The sequence below is a fragment of the Benincasa hispida genome, chromosome 7 (assembly GCF_027475165.1).
Source record: "Benincasa hispida cultivar pf3 chromosome 7, pf3_genome.v1.1, whole genome shotgun sequence".
NCBI classification, from domain to species: Eukaryota; Viridiplantae; Streptophyta; class Magnoliopsida; order Cucurbitales; family Cucurbitaceae; genus Benincasa; species Benincasa hispida.
Genome location: NC_143484.1, coordinates 33,147,248 through 33,154,633, shown reverse-complemented (window position 1 = coordinate 33,154,633; position 7,386 = coordinate 33,147,248). Strand labels below are relative to the sequence as shown.

At 36.3% G+C, this 7,386-nt stretch overlaps 1 non-coding gene across 1 annotated transcript; it reads right to left on the bottom strand.

Moving 5' to 3' along the window:
- Positions 1 to 5,260: 5,260 nt before the first annotated feature.
- Positions 5,261 to 5,379, bottom strand: LOC150035113 (5S ribosomal RNA). Its single transcript, XR_016531010.1, has one exon. It is a non-coding gene; the product is annotated as a 5S ribosomal RNA (ribosomal RNA).
- Positions 5,380 to 7,386: the final 2,007 nt, after the last annotated feature.

The window sequence follows — 7,386 nt, the reverse complement described above, 5'->3', positions numbered from 1 at the left end:
ATACGGTGGGGATAGTCAGTAGATATCTCTCTACTCTAGGATATGATTACTGAACTGTCGTTAAGAACATCTTCAAGTATCTATAGAGAACGAAGGACTACATGCTCGTGTGTGGTTCTAAGGATTTGATCCTTACAGAATACATGGACTCTGATTTCTAAACTAATAAGGATTCTAGAAAATCCACTTCAGGATCAGTGTTTAATCTTAACGGAGAGGCAATAGTCTGAAGGAGCACCAAGCAGGGGTGCATTGCTGACTCCACCATGGAGGCTGAGTACGTAGCGACTTGTGAAGCTGCTAAGGAAGCTGTGTGGCTCAGGAAATTTCTAACTGATCTAGAAATGATTCCAGACATGTCAATGCCCATCACCATTTATTGGGATAATAGTGGTGCTGTGGGTAATTTTCGAGAGCCTTGGACTCATAAATGCGGGAAGCTCATAGAACGAAAGTATCATCTCATCTGAGAGATTGTGCATCGAGGGGACGTGAACGTCACGTAGATAGGTTCGGAGTACAATGTTGTTGATCCATTTACAAAGGCCTTCACAGCTAAGGTGTTTGAGGATCATCTGTAAAATATGGGTTTAACGGACATGCCACATATAGTCTAGGAAAAGTGAGAGATTTTGTACTGGGCGCATTTTATGCCCTAGTTGATTTTTGTACTTGTATATTACTATGACTTGTATATTGTACACCCCACTAACTTAAGGACAAGTGGGAGATTGTTGGGGTTGATGCCCTAAATCTCATAGGGTCTTGTAGTTTGTAATTGTATTGTACAAACATTTTATTTATTTAAAAAAATATATTTTGAACATGATTCCCTTAAAAAGTGTTTTTGAAACACCGTATGAGTTATGGAAAGTACGTAAAGGTAGTTTACATTACTTTTGGGTCTGAGAATGTCTAGCACAGATGTTGATACAAAATCCTAAGACATTGGAATGACGTTCAAAATTATACCTCTTTGTTGGATACCCAAAAGAAACAAAAGAAGGATTGTTCTATGATCCCCAAGAAGATAAAGTATTTGTTTCAACAAATGCTACATTCTTGGAAGAAGATCATATTAGCAGTCATCAACCGCACAGTAAAATAATATCGAAAGAAATGACCAAAAATACTACAAATAAATCAACAAAAGTTGTTGATGAAGTTGGTCAATCAACAACGGTTGTTGCTCCATCACATTCTTCTTAAGAGTTAAGAATGCCTCGACGTAGTGGGAGGATTGTTCATCAACCTGAACACTTTATGGGATTAACAGAAACTCAATACATCATACTTAATGATGGTCTAAAGGATCCATTGACATTTAAACAAGCGATGGAAGATATTGATAGGGAACAATGGATAAAAGCCATGGATGTAGAAATGGAGTCCATGTACTTCAATTATGTTTGGGATCTTGTAGATCAACCACATGAGGTTAAAACTATAGGTTGTAAATGGATTTACAAGAGGAAAAGTGACAAAACTGGCAAGGTGCAAACCTATAAAGCCAGACTCGTGGCAAAAGATTTTACCCAAAGGGAGGGGGTTGACTATGAAGAAACCTTCTCTCCTGTTGTCATGATAAAATCAATAAGAATACTCTTATCCATTAGCGCATATTATGACTATGAAATATGGAAAATGGATGTCAAGACAGTTTTTTTTAATGGCCATCTTGATGAAAGTATTTTTATATCTCAACCAGAAGGGTTCATTAAACAGGGTAAAAAACAAAAAGGTTTGTAAGCTTAAGAGATCCATTTATGAGTTGAAGCAAACTTCTAGATCTTGAAATATAAGATTTGACACTGCGATCAAATCTTATGGCTTTGAACAGAATGTTGACAAACTTTGTGTATATAAGATGATAGACAACAAAAGGTAGCATTCTTGGTACTTTATGTTGATGATATCTTGCTCATTGAGAATAAAACAAGTTACCTTGCTGACGTAAAGAGATGGTTAGCATCACAGTTTCAAATGAAAGATTTGAGAAACGCTAAATATGTTCTTGGGATTCAGATATTTCAAAATTGAAAGAACAAAACTTTTATCTCAGGCATTTTATATTGACAAAATGTTGTCAAGATATAACATGCAAAATTCCAAAAAGGGTATGTTACCTTTTAGACATGGATTCATCTGTCAAAGGAACAGTGTCCTAAGACACCTCAAGAAATTGAGGAAATGAAAAGAATTTGATATGCATCGGCAGTTGGGAGTCTAAAGTACGCTATGTTATGTACTCGTTTTGACATATGCTTTGCAGTTGGAATCGTTAACAGGTTCCAATCTAACCCAGGACACAGTCATTGGAAGGCTGTCAAAAACATCCTTAAGTTTCTCAGGAGAACGAGGAACTATATGCTTATGTATGGACCTAAGGATTTGATCCTTAAAGAATACACTGATTTTGATTTTCAGACTGACGTAGATTCTAGGAAATCTACTTCAAGACCAGTTTTCACTCTTAACATAGGAGCTATAGTGTGGAGAAGCATTAAATAAAGCTGTATAGCTGACTCCATGATGGAAGCAGAATATGTAGTTGCATGCGAAGCAGCTAAAGAAGCTGTGTGGTTGTGCAAGTTTCTAACAGATTTGAAAGTGGTTCTAAATATGCACCTGTCCATCACTCTATATTGTGATAATAGTGGTGCAGTTGCTAATTCCAAGGAACATATAAGTCACAAACATGGAAAACATATCAAAAGAAAGTACCATCTCATCAAAGAGACCGTACACCGAGGAGATGTGATAGTCCCGTAGATAGCCTCAAGAGACAACCTTGCTGATTCGTTTACAAAGGCTCTCTCGACTAAAGTGTTCAAGGGCCACTTGGTTGGACTAGGACTACGACCAACATAATCTAGGACAAATGGAGAATGTCAAAGGGTATTTTGGATGCCCTAGTTTATTGTATTTTTCTCTCTTTATTTCTTGACATTGTAAACATTATATATTTATATGTTTATCTCACTAGAGTGTTAGTCCAAGTGGAAGATTATTGGGAATTTCCTAAACTAGCAGTTCGTAAATGTTGTTAACATATTCTATTTATCAATAAAAAATGTTGTTGAGTTTTTTTAATCCAATAAATTACTATTGATATTCCATCCTTTTATGAAAAACTAATAAATGAATCCATGGCTATAAATTGAATACATTAACTTTATGTGGTGACATAAAAATAAATCAAGTTTTAGTATGTAGCCAAAATGGTTTATAAGTATACGGATGAGACTAGGTACCTTATCCTGGTGATACTATTGGATGAAACCCATTTTGTATACTGATATAAATGATGTGATCCAAAAATCATTCACGTAGAGACATGTGAGTGGAGGCATCTTGTGCAATGAGTTTGTAGAGACATGTGAGTGAAAACATCGAAATAGTCACTTTTCTTTATAACAACCATTTACTGTTAAAATTGACTATTTCAAACTCAATGACCTAGGGTAACTCGATCTTAATCCTAAGCTAACTATGAACTCCTATTTATTCAAGATTATCCTTTGATTCACATAGGTGAGAGTAGTCCAACAACACTACTCAATAAGCCTTTCATTTTAGGGATAAGACCGGATAGATAGCTGGGGACATAGCTTTGCAATATGGAATTCACTCCTACCCGATTTAGGGTTAGCAGATGGGTTGTTCTCTTAAGCGCTGATGCCTTTTCTTGAACAATGGGGCCCTATCCTCTCATGGAAGAGAGGGTTATATTTATAAGTTGGACTATAAATCAATTGTTCAATGGAGGATTAGTGGGAGCTTAAGGAGCAAGATGTATTTATAGAGGTAAAATGGTAATCTTTTACCCAACTGTAAATACGAATGACCTATGAAGGATTGACTTACTGATTATGGTTAAAATTGACAAAAATATATCTATAGTGAGGAGAGTGCAACTATCGAGCTATAGTGGAATGTTTTGGTAGTTAGGGAATAGTAATTAATTCGGTTTAAAGAGTTTAACCAATTAATTACAAGTCGTTGAAGCTTATGATTTTTAGGTCCATAAGGTCCCTTTACTAGCTCGTAATTTGGATTAGTAAATTGAGTAATCTTGATGAGATTTGAAATTAGGGTTTAGAATTTGAAATGTTCAAATTCAATTAGGGTTTTTATTGATTATATTCGATACTATTGAAATGTTTAATTTTATTGACATTAAACAAAATTGGAGAATCGATTAATGTTTAAAATATGATTTAAATATTAATTGTATAAAATTAATTTCGTTATAGTGGAATTGGTCTTTTATTAATTTAATATTATATATTAAATTAACAAATTAATTTAAAGATTTAATTAATTAGTTTTATTTAAAAATTAATTGAATGAATTAATTTTATATATAAAAAACTAATAAATCAAATTAAATTAGTTTATTTAAAAAAATTGGTTTTAGAAATCAATTTTTGGAAAAACTAATTTGAAAACAAAACTCAACGTGGAGATTTCCAGAAGTTGGAAATCTCCACTGTGGTGCATGGCACCTTACTCATCCAATTCCATTTTCTCCATGAAGTAGGAGTTGGCCTTCATGCAAGCTATGAATTTGCATGATGAAAGCTTTATAAATTGAAGTGTTGGGTTGAATAATTGGATTAAGCTTTGAAGAACTTTGCAGAAACCAAAACCCTCTACATATCTTCATAATATCCAGCTCAATTTAGTGATTCCACCACACAATCCTTGCAAGAGAATAGTAGAGAAGATCTTTATGGTAGTCTACTTGTAGATTGAAGCACTTTTACGTGGAACTCAGCTGGTATTGAAGAGGATTCATCAAAGGTATTGTGTTAAACAAACCCCCTTCTGTAATAGTTACTTTGAAGCATGTTTTAGACTCAAATTAAGTATAATTAGAGTGCTTATTGATTCTAATTTTCTCTGCTACATGTTAATATACTCTTATCATGAAGGCGGTCCTTTAATTTGTATGGGTGAGAGTGGCTAGATCGCCGACTCAACAAGCCTACCATCTTGGGGATTCGTTTGATTGGGGAGCTGGGAACACAGTTACACAAGACACAATTCCATTTGAGCCATACGAGACGCGTCGTGCGGGCACGCTGAACCGGTCGGAAAGGCCATCAGGGCCCGCGCGGGCACAGGTACGAGCACGAGCACGGGCATGAGCGGAGGCAGCTGCACGTCGTGGAGGCGGGAAGGGAACAAAAAAATCAAATGGCGAAATTGAAACGATTTTAAAAAACAGAAGAAGAAGAAGAAATAATGACAAAAAGGGGTGCAACACGAGGACTTCCCAAATGGTCACCCAACTTAGTACTACTCTCGCCCAAGCACGTTTAACTACGGAGTTCTGATGGGATCCAGTACATTAGTGCTGGTATGATCGCACCCAACATGGAATGCGCACAAATTCCATTTGAGCCATGCGGGACGCGTTGCGCGGGCACGCTGAATCGGTCGGAACGACTATCGGGGCCCGCGCAGGCACGGGCACGAGCACGAGCTCGAGCGGGGGCGGTTGTACGTCGTAGAAGCGGGAAGGGAACAAAAAAAATCAAATGGCGAAATTGAAACGATTTTAGAAAACAGAAGAAGGAGAAGAAATAATGACAAAAAGGGGTGCAACACGAGGACTTCCCAAGTGGTCACCAAACTTAGTACTTACTCAAGATTCAGGTCATGTCACCTATGGTCATCCTAGTGAAATGTAAGTTTCTATTATCAATGGTGTTATATAAAGAGACTAATCATTTCGTGGTTCAGTCTTATACAAACTCATTATATAGGATACCCCGCTCGCATGTCTCCACATGAATGATCAGGATCAAATCATTTATAGCACTTTACAACATTTGTAACACCTATAAAACGAGTCTTATCCGTAGTGTCACCAGGATAAGGTACACAATCTTATCTATCTACTACAGACCATTTAGGTTATTATTTAAACAAGATCCACCTGTATGTCTCCACATACTTGTTTAAATTTATATAAAATAACCTCGGATCTTAGTTTATTAGATTAAGTAAATACTTATAAAATAAAACTTATTTTATTAATAACAATATGTTTACACAAAGTTGATAAACTACAAGATTACAAGGAGATTTAGGACACCATTCACAACAGTCTCCCACTTGTCCTAAAGCCTAGAGAGACTAATGTACAATACAAAGATAGTACAAAATACAATAAACTAGGGCATATACTATACTCTAGTAACATCTCCCACTTGCCCTAGCCAAGGTGCCACATATCTCGTAGACCTAGACTTTCTAGATGGCCCTCGAACACTTTTTCCGTGAGAGCCTTTGTAAATGGATCAACAACTTTGTGCCCCGACGTGATCTTCGTGACAATCACATCACCGCAATGCATAATCTCCCAGATCAAATGATATTTTCATTCTATGTGCTTGCCTCTTTGGTGACTCCGAGATTCATTAGAATTTTCCACAACACCACTGTTATCACAATAAAGTGTGATTGACAAAGACATATTTGGAACAACTTCCAAATTAGTAAGGAACTTCTTAAGCCAAACAGCCTCTTTAGCAGCTTCACAAGTAGCTACGTATTTGGCTTCCATAGTGGATTCCGCGATGCATCATTGCTTGATGTTTCACCATACTATAGCTCCTCCATTCAAAGTGAACACTGACTCTGACATTGATTTTCGAGAATCTTTATCAGTCTGAAAGTCAGAGTCTGTGTATCTTGAAAGGATCAGATCCTTATCTCTATACACGAGCATATAGTCCCTCGTTCTTTAAAGATATTTGAGGATTGTTTTGACCATTGTCCAGTGATCTAATCCTGAATTGGACTGATATCGACTAACAATCCTTACTGCATAGTAAATGTCAGGTCTAGTACATAATATTGCATACATAAGGCTACCAATAGCTTATGCATAGGGAATCTGTCTCATTTCCTCAACCTCTTAAGGTGTCTTAGGACACTATTTCTTCAACAAAAAAATTTAATGCCTGAAAGGTAATAAACCCTTCTTGGAATTGTGCATCGAATATCTAGCAAGGATCTTGTTAATGTACGATGCTTGAGAAAATGCCAACCTTTTGTTCTTACGATCCCTTATGATCTGGATAGAACAAACTACGTCTCTCCCAAATCTTTCATTTGGAATTGGGCAATTAGCCATTTCTTAACGCTAGTTAGAAAACCTACATCATCCCCAATTAATAGGATATCATTCCCAAGTAAACACAAAGCTCATCAAAATTCTGATCAAAGCCATAAGATTTGATCGCAGTATCAAATCTTATATTCCAAGATCTAGATGCTTGTTTTAGTCCATAAATGGATCAATTAAGCATGCAAACCTTTTGCTCTTGATCTTGTTCAATGAATCCTTCTGATTGAACCATGTTGATGGTC